The sequence below is a fragment of the Poecile atricapillus genome, chromosome 6, assembly GCF_030490865.1.
Source record: "Poecile atricapillus isolate bPoeAtr1 chromosome 6, bPoeAtr1.hap1, whole genome shotgun sequence".
In the NCBI taxonomy this organism is placed as follows: domain Eukaryota; kingdom Metazoa; phylum Chordata; class Aves; order Passeriformes; family Paridae; genus Poecile; species Poecile atricapillus.
This window is the reverse complement of record NC_081254.1, coordinates 11664064-11680375: the sequence shown is the minus strand read 5'-3', so window position 1 is coordinate 11680375 and position 16312 is coordinate 11664064. Positions and strand designations below refer to the sequence as shown.

At 35.3% G+C, this 16312-nt stretch overlaps 1 protein-coding gene across 10 annotated transcripts in view; it reads right to left on the bottom strand.

Annotated features, from left to right (window-relative positions):
* Positions 1 to 16312, bottom strand: part of SHLD2 (shieldin complex subunit 2) — a 29627-nt gene that overhangs the window by 11188 nt on the left and 2127 nt on the right. For 6 of the 10 annotated variants that reach the window (XM_058840728.1, XM_058840730.1, XM_058840732.1 and 3 more), the window contains one exon: positions 181 to 336. The gene's annotated coding sequence lies outside the window, so the exon portion shown is untranslated. Of the gene's footprint in view, positions 1 to 180; positions 337 to 1812; positions 2079 to 7087; positions 7108 to 16312 lie in introns of those variants that run through there. The other 4 variants (XM_058840725.1, XM_058840726.1, XM_058840729.1 and 1 more) reach the window with 3 other exon arrangements.

Here is a 16312-nt window from a genome sequence, read left to right as displayed (position 1 = left end):
GCAACCTGGTCTAATGAAATGTGCCCATGACAGGGGATTTGGAACTTGATGATTTTTAAGAACCTTTCCAACCTGAGCTGTTCTATGATTCTATGATCACACCAAAGGAACTTTATCTTGATGTTATTTAATGAATGTTTGCAATTAAAATACAGTTTATATTTTCAAAACATAAATTACCTTAGGAATGGTAAGTGACCTCTGCCAACTTTCTGATTCATGCAATAGGTCCACTACTAAATGACCTACTTTGCCAATTTCCAAGTGACTTTTTGAGTCAGAGATGTCAAACTCCTTCCTGTATGAGGAATGACCAGTACCTAAAATCATTTAAGTCTGTAATTCAGAAAAAAAAAAATAAAATTAGAGTTTACATAAATTCTCTGTACACAAAACTATTCAAAGAACCTTTGTTTTGCTGCTTTAGAACAGAATTATTACTCACTTAATGAGTTTTGTTAGTGAAGTTCTGCACCTTGTTATAAATGAAAGTCTGAAAGAACAATTCACTACAGATTTTAAGAGGTGAGCAAAAAAACTATCAATCATTTTAGTAAATTCTACTTCCACAAAAATAATCCATTTTATACTATAGTTAAATTATCTATGGGCAGACAGTGGGTTAACTAACTACACCAAGGATAACAGGAGCTAAAACTCAAAAATACAACTGAAACCTGAATGCACATATCCATTATACCTGTTAATTATTACACCATTTCCTAATTTGTGGAAAGCTGTTCTTTTCCTAAAAGCCAATGAAAGCCAAGCTTTTTATCTCTGAAATGGTCAGAGTCTGATTGATGGGTCAATGATCTATTAAAAAACGGTAACTACATCAGCAAGTTTTACATTTGCAAGACATTGCAACTGATAGTTGTATATAGTGTATTTCCTCCAATTTAAGCAGTATTTTAGTGTATTTCCTCCAATCCCAACAGAAAGACAGGAATTCTAAATTTAAAGGTTTTTAAAACAAACTGTCATTTAACAGATTGGTAATCTCTAGTGTTCTGCGGCACACAGAACAAAACAGCTTTAAAAATCCTCTTCCCATGGTTACTTTTCAAATGTTCTGATGCTACATACATGACCTTAAAGTACCCCTAAAATACCCTAGAAATATTCATCAACTTTATTCCATATTTTTCTATTCATTGATAGTATTCACTCACCATGATAATCATTAAGCATTATGCCAAGGTAATTTAAGAGGGTGACACAACTTCAGCTTCCTATCATTGCTGAATATTCATGGTAGCCACATGTCTAAATCTCTGTTTTGATAAGATACATCCAAATAGTCTCATCAAGTCTTTACTTAAGCAGTCTACACTAAAAGTAAATCACACTAATTTGACCTCCAGTTAAAAGTTTCTTTATGTCTGTTACACACTACAAAGTTTCAAGCTACAAATAGAATTACAGAAATAAAAGACAGCAATGCATCAGAAGACAAAGGACTATAGCAATAGAATGCAAAAGTGTACCTTCCCCTCTAGAAACACTAAAGTTTTAGGAAATAAACAGTGTATTCTTTTAACTTCCTACTTTGATTTGCTGCAGCTTGATGATGAACATCCTAAGTGGTAAGTGGCAAAAGAATTGATCCCTAAAATATGCAAGAAAACATTATATTGTCATTTACCTGCTGAAAAGCTGTCCCAGTATGTAAAAAATACATAAAGTAGGATATTCCTAAAATTCTAAATTTTAACTTCTATTGTGAAACTTTGCCCTCCCTTATTCGCATACTTGACTTTATACTCCTCCTACATGTAGTATAAAAAATTAAAGGATTAATTCATCTACCTTACAACAGAGGAAACTGAATTATTCATAGCCATCTTTGGAGTATTTAGTTTCAGTTCAATTCAAGCTGTAGGGTTGTTTGGCTGGGTTTTTCTTTATTCAACAACTCAACCTGTGAGGCTGTGGAGTAGAAAATCTACAAAGACAGTTGCCAACAAAACGAAAAACAGAAACTCTTCTGGCACTTCCACCTAGCTGCTCAAATCTCCCTCCCAAATTCAACATGATCTTTTTAAAAAGCCAGGTACTGCAACTGCACAGTAACTCTGAAAGAGAAAAAACAGCAAACAGTGTAGTAACAGTTTCATACACTTAGAAACTGAAACAACTGTGGGATGAAGTGATGAATGCACTACACTTTTGCTTGCAACTTGTGCAAGAAAAAGAAAGTTGATCTTTCTGCCAACAACTCCTGCTGGCACTGCAAGTGAATCAATATACCAGCGACAGCACCTATCTACTAAATCAGTAAGCTTGGTCCAAACATATTAAGAGGAACACAATGGAAAATAAAAATTGACAGAAAAAATCAAGCTAAGCAACTTGTAGCTGAAGCAAACTTACTCTACATAAGAGTGAGGGTATCATGTGGGCTTAAAAGAAGATTAAACCTATACATGAACGGCAGCTCAGGGAGATTTATGTATGTTGCATTAGCCAAGGCTGGTGGGATCTAACAAGAAGCCAAGGGAACACAGATGTGGGGAGAACATACACGTACACATGGGCAACTGGGGAAATGGATAGGATAGGTCTTATTTCTGTCACCCCTTGTTTGGTGATTGTTACAATCACCAAATACCTTTTATCTGAATTTCAATACAAGGTTTCAGGCAAAGACTGTAGTCCTGTCCATAACTGACCTGTATAACCCCATGCAATTTTACACCATGATGGTTGTTTGGCTCACATAAGTAACACCATGTTAGCACATGGAATACTGTGCACAGAGGCTGCCAGACCTGTGGTATAGCAAGAATCCTGCTAGTTCATATCAGAATTGATGAAAATCACAAGTCTTCATTTGCCTACAGCAGTATCTGTAATTAGTATAAAGTTACTTCTAAAGGAGGTACTTGGGTTATTATTGACCATAAAATAATTTCTATTAATACTCACTATTGAAGTTAAATAGCAAAAATACTAATCCATTCAGTATTTAGTTTTTCTCACTGGCTGTTACCAGAGGGCTACAATACCATTTGGACTCAAGATAGGTACAGGTGGTTTACAAGTACATAAAACCTGTATTCAGCAACACATAGCCATAAAACATGAGGTACCAAATTTTTTTCCTTATTTGGAGCACTTTCAGTAACAAGATGATTTTTAGCATATGGAACACCTATGGTTTAGGCATCACAATAGAAACCTTCCTAAATACTGCTGCAGCAGCAGCAGGGAAATAATTTAAACATGAAATCAATGTTCTAAGCAGTTCTACAGCCTGACACCGTAAAAAATGTTAAACTACTGAGTAAGGAGAGGCAAGCTGTTCTTCATAACTATTACTGAACTATTAATATACAAAAAGAAGGTAAGCAATCAAATGGCATTGCTATTGCTAATATTTAATGTGTATCTACTTGCCTGCAGGATCAGGGCCTGTGGTTACTAAAGTTGTGCTCTAGAAGGACAATATTTCCCTGGATGTGAAACAAATATATTTCTTCTCTAAATACAAGCTTGGATCATATAAAGACATCTACTGAACAGTTGCATCAGCCATTTTATTTTACCATTATTATTTTTTGGAACCAAGTGATGCAAAAATCTGAACACTGATAATACACTTCTGATTCAGCCACTCAGAGATAGTCTTCATAGTGTTTGAAAATTGGAGTAAAGTTAGTAGGCTTTTGTGACTAACTTGATAATTCTTTCCTCACTGCCTTCGTGCCTTTCAAGATGGCCCCTTAAGTAAATGCTATTTATTGATTTTAGTTTTGCAACACACAAAAACATATAATTAAGGAGATATGAGCATCCAGTGGCTGCTACAAACAAAAGAAGTTAAAAGTTCTAGAGAACACTGACCTTTTGAGTAGAAAAGAAAGATAAAGGTAAAAGGTCAAAGATACACAAACGTGCCATGCACGTTTCGTTGAAGAACGCTCATTTCCCAAACCCTTATTTTTGAGAACTATTTAAACAATTAAACTGATATACTGTCTATCAAGAAAGATATTGTTCCATATATTTCAGCATATAAAATACCTCACAATATTAGGCTTTTTTTATAAAAACTATTTAGCTGGCAGAAAATTTTCCACAGGTATCATAACCAATGAAAACCTATGTTGGGACTGAAACCTGATAAACAGAGGTGGACAAAACAATACAGGACCTAAGATGAAAGCAAAGTAACTGGTCAAAGAAACATCATAATAGCCTGACTTCCATCAGATTAACTGCTGGTAGATTTGACTTATTAGGACAAGAAGATAAATATATAAGAAAAATTTAAAATACAAAGCCACCAATATTATTTTCTCTTTACAAAAGCCTTATTCAAAAAAGATGAAGTTTTATAATGAAAACCTGGATGATGACTGCACGTTCATAACCAAAAATGAGATACTGTCAGTGTTTTGGACAACAGCCATAGGTAAGACTGTCCTTTTGCTTTTGTACTGTGGGAGACAGGGTGTTGAAAAGGTGCATTTCTTAAGTCTACCATGTAAAGTGATCTACTTTATTTTGTTACTATGTCAGTAATCTATTAGTGCCAGAAAAATGTCTTTCACTCTCCACCACGAGTGGTTATGTTAGCAATAGACCTTAACAGAAGCTGCAGTTCCTCTTGCCTTTAGGACAAATGGGATACTTCTCACTTGTCAGCATCACTAAACAATTCAAGTTCACTGTCTGGCAACTGAAAAAATCAGACACTCACTTCAAGAAGTCATATTGGAGCACACAAGTCATCACTAGATCAAGTCAAGTACTTTTATACTTCAAAACTCCCAGCTACACAAGGAGATACAGTGAAGCCAGTTGGCACATGAGCCCGCAAGACACTTTAGACCAACAGCTCAATCATGACTTCATTTACTTCATCACTTTTTATACAGGACCCCTCCAGGAGAGCAAACATTTAACCTTCCTGTAAACATAAATGGCAGCAAGTACTTCTTGTCAGGACTGAACCTATAGCACCAGACCTACCTATCCCCTCCCCACCCCAAACCACATTGTGCACATTTTATCTGTTCCTCTAGTGTGCAGCTACATCCTTTATGTGCTATCATTAGTGTATTTCTGTGAGGATCAAAGGAGCTGGCAATCCAACCCAATCAATAGCTGATCTCCTCAGTGCTTTCATACCTCAGGAAGATGAAAGCTGACTTTACACACTTCTATAGGTCCAGTGTCTCAAAAGAAAAGTTCAAACACATGCTTTGGATGTGAGCATTGTAATTTAAACAAAACACTTGACAGATGTTAACTACATGACAGTACTGACTTTTATATCCAAATCTTGAATTTCAGTCCTTGAAAAGGCAAAGGATTTTCAAGAATATTTTAATGTTTCCCTTTTGCACATACCCCAAGAACACACTTGAGCTGTAAGTGAAAAGGATTTGCTCTTCAATCTGTAAGTCAAGAGGTTTAAGATTTTTTAAGATATAAAGCTCCCTTAAGGAAACATAACCTTCAGACTTGGGCCAAACTGTCTCTGTACACCGATGAACAGCATTACAAAGATCACTGATGGTTCACTGCCCACACCTGCTCCTTGTTGTGGCCACAGAAGGAACACACCTACCAAATTCTTTGCAGAACTGTATGAACGCCAAACACTCCTTCATGGCTATTCCAGCTAAGTAGTAAAGTTGTTAATTTACAAGGGCATTGCAGTAAACCAAGACAAAAAAAAAATCAGATTATTTTAAGTGAGTGAGAACTACAGTGAATCTTCTGGAAACAGAAACAAAGTTTTCAAATCTTTTGGCATTTACCTAGGAAAAAATTAAGATATGGTAAATAAGGAGAATTAGCATTCGTTTTTTAATATATAAGCCTTTACATTCCAATGGCTTAGATGAATGTTAGTTTAGCAAACTGGTTAAGCTTTAACAAGGGAACAGGTAACACTGAGTAACTATCAACATAGCTGACTGAGCCAAAGGTGTCTTTTAGATGCAAATTTCCTTATTTCAAAGCGGTAGCTTCTCTCTCAGAGAAGCTTCTCTTTAGGGCAGCAATGCACTTTGACTATTTATTAAAAACAATTTGACTAATTATACTTAAAAAAATTGTAGATCACAATTTCTATCCTATTGTGCCCCAAAAAGTTAAAGGAAATCATCACAACTGAACAAAATGTGCATGAAGTATACTAATTAAATCCCAGAAACACTGATTTGGCCTGTACCCTTTTCCATGGTAATTCAGCTGTCTGAAAACACCTCAAGCAAAATCAAAAAACTCAAGGTATGATGTAACAAGTCATCCTGGATCTCCCTCTACTGTTCCAATTCATAGTGTGGAACAGCAGGGCACACCAGCATAACCATTGATAAAAACCTTCTTGTAACTTTGTTCTCAGTCAAAGCACATAATTTTCATCACTGTTTTTGTTCAAGACAATACCTCAGTTACTATCTATACAGTGCTATTATTGTTGTGCACCTTCACTCAGCTGCCTTTGATTCAGTAACTTTTATAAATGTTTTTATTACTTGCAGTACTACATAGTTCTGCCCCTGAAATTTTAAGTAAAGTTCCAAAACTCCTGAAGTATTAAGAGTTAAGGATGGAATCTAAAGAGACTTATCTATTTATTCATTTGTCTTCATGCAGAAGCTCCTCCAATCTGAAGTAAAATTGCTATAAATTGCTTCTTTCTGCAATATAATGCAGAGAGAGTAGAGATTAAAGAAATGGTCACCTCATATTTTAACACCTTCTGTTTTGGAGCTGTAATCCTGTTTGCAAATGCAATTTTTTTCAGTCTGCCAGGTGCTGCAAGTTCTATACTTGATTTTCACTAGAATAGAAACAATAGAACTGATGTACACAAGGCCAATATTGGCTACTGGAATATTAGCATTTTCTTTATCCAGAAATCTTGTGAGCTGCTATACAAAGCTAAAATCACAAGAGACTTCAAAACATATTTTATAAAACATTAGCAGGAAGTTTTCACATAGAACAGAAGCAGCAGTGCCAGTGTCATAAATCTCTCTTTTTAACAAGAGTTCTGTTTAATGCCCCAATACACAAATGAGTTTGGTACTAAAGTAACTCTGAAGAGTGTTTTGTAACCCACCCTTATTCCATGTCAAGTGACATCATTTACAGAAAGACAGTTACTGCCCTGTGTGACTTGTGGTGCTTTAGTGCCACACACACACGGAATTTTACATTCTGTAAAAACATGAAAGAGGAAAATTAGAGGTGAAGAAACACAAGAAATTTGCACTCTATTCCATATCAAAGTATCCTATGTATCCAGCTAATGATTTGAGTAACTCCAGGTTTAACTTGCTTGTCTTAGGGAAGCACACAGAATATAAATAAACAGCTAGTGTAGTACTGAGCATATGACAGGAAATGAGCAAATACATATTTGCTTCCCTTCCAATAAATTTCACATTAAAATCTGTTTATATGAGCTTACTTTAAAAGATTTTAAAATTAGCAGATAAAGCAGAAAACCCAAAAAGCTATTACACTAAACATGTGACCCATTATCTTTCTCTGGAGATTAGTAATCTTTACAACAGACCAGAGAGACAGCAATTCAAAAAGCAGTACAGTTTGTTCTGTCTTGGCTAATCTTCTGGGTTACCTGACATTGCATTGCAAGAACTATGTTAACATTACATTTTATATAAAAACTGTATCTTGCAGGTAAAACTAACATACCATCTAAATGGGTGTCACTTTAGGAGCCGTGTGCTCATAAAACAACATTAAGTGAGGTATGGCAACACTGCATGTTAAGTGCTGTGAAACACTAGAGCAGAAGAAAAATTTGAGCTAAATAAAAGACATAAAATGAAATCAAGACTTTTAAGCACAAATCTAAAAATTAGCAAATGGAGATTTAGTTTATATGATGGAAACTAGATTAAAATATAACTGAAGGCATATTTTCAAAAATATAGTCATTCATTCAGTAAATACAAGGTATTCAGAGACAAGTGAGAATCAAAATATTAATATACTTCTGTCAACAGGAACTTTATGACATTGCAATATATAAACAATGTATTATGAAGTTCAGCTACCAACACAAAAACCATGCAGAAAACTGAACAGTCTGATCATAGTGAGAAAAAAATTAGTAAGTTATGGGTATGGATAGAAAGTTTCACAAAATGAGCAAGTGTAAGAATTTGATTTAATGAAGCTGAGAAGAAAAACATCCAAAACAATGTCCATTTAAGTTGCATTCCCCATTTAAAAAAGGCAAATACAGAAGAGGGAAGAGGTAACACGAGAATTAAGAACTGTGCAATCATACTGTGTAGTTTTTAATTCCTTCATACATTATGATATTACTTTGTCACTTCTTTCTCCATATGGCAAACAAGTCTTACTTTACCAGCTCTCAAGGAATTTATTAGTTATTATTAGTTATTATTAGTAGATTCCAATCCCAAATGGGAACCAGCTGTCAAGTCCCTTTACCTACGTTTATTCCATTAACTTGGGAAACACAGTGTTTAAAAAACAAGCACTTACATTTTATCTCCAGGTAAGTTTAAAGGATAAAATTCTGATCCTGGAAGCTATTCTGCACAGTTCCTTTCTCCAGGCAGCCCTAAACTGAAAAGCTGTTTAATGGGCATTTCAGCCTTCTTTGGAGCATGCAAACATGGAGAAGGAAGCTGTCCATCAGCAGCATTCTCCACAGCTGAGCATTGCAAAGCCACTTATACTGTACAGCAGGATAGAACAGTGGTGTTACGTAAAGTTTTTCCTCTCCAAACAGAGCCCAGCTTCTTAAGACTATAATATAAAAAAATGAAAGCCCCTTAAAAAAATGTCTTGACTCACCTTTCAAAAAAAGGAAATTTCACTCTTGCAGCCAACATCAGTATTTTAGAAAGATGTGAGGAAACTTTACCCAAATAGGTCAAACCCTATTCTTTCAAATTCTCAATTGCTCATTTTATATAAATCATAATACACTTTAGTGGGGACTGAAGCTGTTCCAATGTAAAAGTTATTTAGGCTTTTCCACATTACATTGGCTTTCTAGTCTAGTTCCAGGCTCCATGACAGAAATTTGCCACCACTCTTCATGTTAACAAGAGTACTCACGATACTTCAAAAGTAGTTCTATCCAATTATTCTAAAAATTAAATAGTGACTTCTCAGCTCAGGAACTAGATGTCAAGAGCAGAACTATTGGCAGAAAGCTTGCCACTGATCTTTAGGATTGCTTTAGGACTGTTTTACAAGCACTGATGCAATGTGGGGTTTGAGCTTACTGCAGGAATGAAAGTCTCACGCCTGAGAAGTCAGAGCTGTGCCTCCTGTGGTTGCACTGCTGGACACAGGAAGGCCTGGGAACAGCTCAACTGCAAAGTCTGTATTCCCAACAAGTCCATTAGAATTAGCAATCCATGCAGTTACAGAGCTAATAAAGTCACCTTCCTCTATCTCATCTCAATTTCATGCTCTTTTATGACCTAGGGTGGAAAACACAAAAAAACAAACAAGTCTAAGTTCAAGACTGCTTCACTCCAGAAGTGCTGTTCACTGCTTTAAACAAGTTGATCTGACATTCTCAGCAAAAAAGCACAATCATATCTACACTGGCATATTCCCAAAGAACTCATGCCAACCCCAGCATTTACTTTGCTTGTTGAGTAATTCCACTTTACTTGGCATTTCAGAAATTCTTCTAACCAAATACAGCCACAGGTCAAATTATATTACCTACTCTTCACCTGCCATCATCCAATTTGCTGGATGAAGACTCCCTTAAAGACTGACTTCTTTTTAGACATAAGCATTTTCATACATTTTATTTGAAAATAATTCAAATAAAATCTGCTGGAAAAACATAAATGCAATGTATTTGACAAGCATTCCTTTCATCCAAACTGATTCATTAAAGTTGGCTATGAATGAAGCTATGGATAGTATTTGTTATTCCAAGAGAACATCTGCTCATTCCTCTATCACTAATTTCTATGGATTCTTTTAATCCAACAGAACCTGCAAAAGCCTACATAACTTCTATTTTTCATCATCTTCAACATAAAATTAATGATCTGCAGTTCCATTAGACATCCCTATTTCTGTTCCTAGGAATGAGTAAATTGAATGTGCTCTGAAAAAAGGAGAAACATTCAAGACTAGAAGTATTTTACTTACCACTTTGGAAAATAATCTAAGACTTTCCTATATTTCTTGAAGAAAATCAAGTCTGATAAGAAAGAAACTGTATGAGTTTATTAGAAAAGCAAATTCCAGGAGTTTTTCCTTAAGAATACATAGTGTCCATACTTTCTAGCCTATATTCATTCAGATATGAGGACCATACGTATAACCAGCTCAGTTCCAAGCAATACTTAATGTATTTGTCCTCCCAATATTTTTAAGAAGTTGGGAATAAATTATCATCTGGATTTTTTATGGGAACTGAGGCAATGAAAGGTTAAGTAACTTACTTTTGCTTGCATAGCAAATTGAACCAAGTGTAGAACTTACTGAGTGAATCTTAAATACTCATACCTTAAACATTGCACTGCAATTCCCCAGTACATAATCCTTCGCCTTTTTGATAAGATACAAAACTACCCTTTTCACCTCAGCTTTTCACCCTACCTCTTGAGATCTTAACAGTCATCATCCCTGGTTGTTTAATTTCTATAACTACAACTCTCCCTGCAATATGAGATTTATTGTCCTCTGCTGCTTTTATTCCTTACTTGAGGTCTCAAGTGCTGGTTTATAAGCACAAAATAATCAAATTATTCAAAGTCAGGATTAACACAGGGCATCTGATGTAACTATTTTTTTTGTTTAGTCCCTGAACCTCATAGACTATTTGAAGGAAGTTCTCTCTTACCTTATATTGTGCAGAAGACACCCACACAATCAAGCCTTAGTTTTCAAAATGTTAAGAATTACTTTAAATCCTGAGGCAGTGCCTTATATTCTATTGTGACTTTAGAACTCACTCAGGGAGAAAAAAGATGTTTCGCCACGTAACAGACTTTATTTTTTCTTTTCATTAACAGGCCCATTAACTTCCTTAACTTACATAACCTTCACTGAATTAGCCATCTAATAAACAAGAATAAACTGTACCTAAAACTGAGTAACATTAATGGACTTGCACTACAAGCATGAGTTCGGTGCAGGTGAGGGGTAAAGTATTTAGGGAGAACAGAACAGTGAAGGAGATTGGCTTCTAATTCCACCCTTCACCTATTCATCTATTACTCTGAGGTTTTTGGTCACATGAGGAAGAAGCTCAGTTTCTGCTTAGGTAACCCAATGTTAGATTGAAGTAAATGCCACAGTGATAATGTAACCTTAAAGCCTGAGGTGAACACATAACATCCTCTGTTCAAGAAAGCTGATCTCTAATGATAACTGAACAATCTAAAAGCATACATTATTTAGATTGCCATTTAGTGTTCCTTTACCAAACTAAAGAAAAACAGCAAGCTTATGTGAAAACTGATAAGATGAAAGAAACCAAGATAAGCTTCTACAAATTCCATGGTGATTTTAACTCATTTACTCAGAAGACCACAATATAGTAGTCTTTCCAAAACCAGAAAATCTCTTACTAATGACATGCAGACACCCTAACTTTCCAAGCGCTTCAAAATAAACTTAATTTCAACCTACTAGCTTTCAAAGGAAAAAAACCAGAAAAGATTAAGTAGAACAGGTTAGACGTTATCTTGCTAATATTGACAAGATCAGACAATAATAATCAAGAAAAACCTGATACAGTGTTTTCAAAAATTGTTCAAGAGTGCTCAAGAAGGAACAATTTAATTAAAACAGAAACATTTCCTTTTTTGACCTATTTTCTCATTCTGAGATTGCTCTGGGATGACCTATACAACAGTGATTTTTTGCTGGATCTCTACATCCAGTGGACACCAAGAACAATCCCAAAGTCTGTGAAAGATGACAAAGAAAAGATATCACATATACATTCTTACATCAAGCATAACCAGCTATGTTTTAACCCTCCCAGGAAATCCATAATGTGTTGGAAAATACCAGCCAATATATTCGTGGAGTTTTCCAATAATACCAATTTTAATTATGCCAACAAACTTGAATGGCAAATCTTAATGCTTTGTATCTGGACTTCAACCACCAGCATATTTCACAGAAGATTTAAGCATTCAAACATATTTTAACAATCTTGATTTCCATAACCACTCTTCTAAATTGAAAGAGGCTAAAGTTGATTTTGCTAATAGAAACGCAAATAAAAACACTACAGGAGACTAGTAATCTCTAGTTCATAAGAGCTTTAATGTTTGTTATTTAAACAACACACACTATATTTATGTCAACAACTTCTGACTGTCAATTGAATATTAAACCAAGAAAAATCTGGTTTGCAGCCTCTGATACTGTGATTCCGGGCTGGAAAGATCTCGGGTATAATTTTCAGCCAGACAGCCAAGGACACCAAGAGTTGCAAAAAAGATCCATTTCAGTTTTAAATGTTACTTTCATACAATTCTTATTTCACTCCTGGCAAACCACTTTCTACTATCTGTTATTTGCTATGTTCACTGAAGTAGACAAGAATTTTCTAAAAAACAGAATTTCCAGGAAATAATCTGAGTGAAGTACTTTCTTTTCCTCCGAACTTTATTTAAGATAACAAAGCTGGCGTGCTCAGAGTGCATCTGTGGAAGAGTAATGCCTGTATATCTACCAGCTTTCCCATTACTAGATTTTTCATCAGCTGATTTCAAACACACTTAACAGCAGGATGATTTCAGGATTGGGTAACTACATCATGCCCTCTTTTGTATTTTAAATTAGAAATGAGGAAATACCAATCAAAACCGAAAGATTATGCCACAATGACACAAACCAGCTCCTTACACAGATTCTCACTGATACAGGAATTGAGAAAGGGGAAGCATTCACGCTGACCCACAAAAGCCTCTATCATGAATGGCCATGTTGATGGAAGGTGACAGAAATCAGATTAATTTGTAACTGACTTCAGCAAGCTTTGGGTCAAATCTGCATCCTTCAAATGGAGTTAATTTTTGTCCTACACATCTGAAAACCAGAAGTGGTGTTACAGGGGTAAGTCTCATTAAAAAGCCTACTTAAAATCTATCAGTTAGATTATCTGGCAATACTCATTATCAATATATTGATAGTAACAGTACTGAAACATGGCACTGAGAATTTCTGTGTATCTATAGACTGCCTGACCAAGAGATGAGGGCATCAGTTCCCATATACATGAAGAGCTTTTTTTATCTACTCTGTCACAGAGCTGAAGTAACCAGTTGGCAACATCAGTCATCATGCACAGCAACTATATAAACAGATGGCGACAGAAGGCCTTTAAAGCTAATAAACATAAGCACGACCACTTTTCATGGCGATTAAAAATATTTACTCATGAAGTAGTTATCAGAATTTATTCAATATTTTGATTTCAGCAGCAGAATTATTAAGTTAGAAGCTCAAAAAACTTCTCTGAACCACTTACTGAGGGTTTTCCCAAGTAACTTTCACTTATGAATCCCTGTCAAATACACATCCTAAATAATGGGCTAGTAGATCTATTATCAGAATTTTGAAATAAGAATGGTATCTTGTCACAGAAGTTCTGGAAAGGTAAAAAAAAAAAGTAAAAAAATAACAAAAACAACAACAAAAAACCCCACCCACACAAAAAAATCCAACCAAACAAAAAAACCCCAAAAAATTCTGTTTGATGAAATAATAAATTTACACATTATTTTGCACAGCTACAGATTATTTTTGTAGCAATGCCTCAAGTAAGAAAACAAGACCCACTTTAGCCTAGTCCCTACTAGGCTAGACCTAGAGAACTTCCTACTTTACTTGCAGAATTATGAGTTTCACTCCCTACTTTTACAGTGCTATAGACAAGCAAAAATATTACTATTTACAGATAAGAAAATTATAGGAGCTTATTACTTCAACTTAGCAGTTAGACTTCAATTTAGTGCAAAGTAATACATAAAAGCATTAAATAATGTACCACAGGCACCTAAGCATTTCATTAGTGAGACAAAGTATTGAAAGGTTTAAAGCCTTTATCTCAACACAAAATAATCTGAATACCTCTACTCCAATTTTGCAACACTGCAGAAAGCACATCTCAAATTTGCAGCATGTGCAAATTAACTTCTGCAGCCTGCCTGGAAAACCAACAATTTCATGTTCGTTTTCATTACAGGAAAAGCAGTAAACAAAGAAAATGTACAAGTCAGCTCTCTAGATTGGCTATGGCTCAACACAGGTGAAGTTATTTATAGAGAAAAGGCTCTAAATCAATAGATCTCAGTGTTGATAGCTATCAGTAAAAATACTTTTAATAAGCCTTGGTCTCTGATTGTAAACAGATGACTGAAATGAAGATTTCTAGTTAAGTGTTCATTTGGTAGAAGTGCTCATATAGCACAAATTAAGGGGAATCTTCTGGGATTCACCTAATTCATGTGCTGCATGTAACAGCATCTTACAGGCACATCCCTCCAGCAACATGGAAGCCAAGCAAACATCCTGGTTCATTTCTGTTACATCCTTGGCATAAAAAGGGAAGAATATAATCAAGAAATATGGCACTTAAGAGTACAATTTATTCACTAATTTGGAGTTAAAATTAATTTGAATTAAAGTTAATTACATTAACTATTTCTTAGACTCTTTAATCTGTAGTATATTTGTTTCATCAAAAAATACATCTTTAAAAGAACAAATGCTGTATCAAGATTACCTTCCATTACTCTGAAGACTGAATTCTGGTACATCTTCCTGCACATAAAGAAACTGCCATCTCTATTTCCACATCCTATGCCAAAACTAATTAGACATGAAGTTTTTACTTTAAAGCATTGGGAAGGCGGAAAATTAAACGCATGAGCTTGAGAACACCTCAAGCTAAAGATCTGGAAAATAATTAGATTTCTATTTGGCACTATTTTAGTACATTTTCCCACAATATGCAGGCAGCTCCCATGCAGGAGGATTTCTGTGAAGTCCTACACACTTGCTGCTCATCTGCATCTCCATTTAACACAAACACACAGGATTTTAGCCAAGAGGCATGTCAGTAGTACTACACTTACATTCCTATCAGATTCATATCCTCCCATTCACTCAGAAAGTATTCTTCAACTGTCCAAAGATCTGTTGATTCAGAAACTGAACAGCTTCTGCAGCAGTTTGGGGTAAGAAAATAACCCCAGCTCTCACCTATTTAGTTACACTACCAAGGTCTACATAAAGCAGTACAGCATAACATCTAAGCAAAGAAAAAAAGGCCTTTTTTTGCAATTTATGCTGAAATGAGGAAGGGAAACAAATGCTCATATAAGCAATTCAAAGGCAAACAACTTGTTTCAATTTTTATTTGGAATTTATCTCAATCAATTCTTTAAGCAAGGGGTAAGAACTGTCAAGTGCATCATGCAGTATGGCTCACAACTTAAAATGATATTTTCTGAAACAACTGTAATTGCATTTTCAGTTTATTTCAAAAGCAATTTTGTCTTCCCAGAAGACAGTTTACCACAGAAAGGAAATGGTCCTCTGTACAGATGAACTTTTCTCCTGAGTGTGTTGTCTAATGGAGGCTCAAACTCTGCACCAGAGGCAACCCCAGGGTTACCCTGGATTTGAAGGGCTCAGGCAGAGAAAGAGTTATCCAGAGCCCTGGGAGGATCCCTAATTTGCAGCTTCTCTGGTCCTTCTCATCTGCTCTTGTCAGTTGTTAAGAGGACTGGGATGCAAACTGGGAATAGCTATCCTAGTTTCTGAGGGAATTCAGCACCAGTACACCCTGGAAATGTTTTAGCCCAAATAGCTAGTACTTCAAATAACATAATGGATTAAAGCAGGAAGTATTTGATTCTTGTCTTAGATCCTTTTTCTCAATAAAATCTTAAAATCTGACACATAGAAAATTACTCCTCCTGCTATGAAATTGCTAATATACACCTTAAAACACCAGATTGCTTTAGGACGGCACAACACAGTATTTATTATTGTTCTTATCTCTAATAAAAATAATGTTAAAGATTATATATAGGATGTTTTAGAAACAAATTAAATCAAGCTGTTTGTCTCCTTCAGTTATAAGAGATTTTAAACAGAAACTGATACCTGTCATGTACACACAGTTGAAAATTACCTAGCTGCAAAGTCCATGAATCATACAGACAGTTCCTACCACACAAGTGTTGAGTTTTCTCTACTTATGTCTCTCTTCAGATGGACCAAAACTTTGTATGAAATTAATGAAGTTAGTGAAACTTCTGGTTGTGAAGACAAAAAA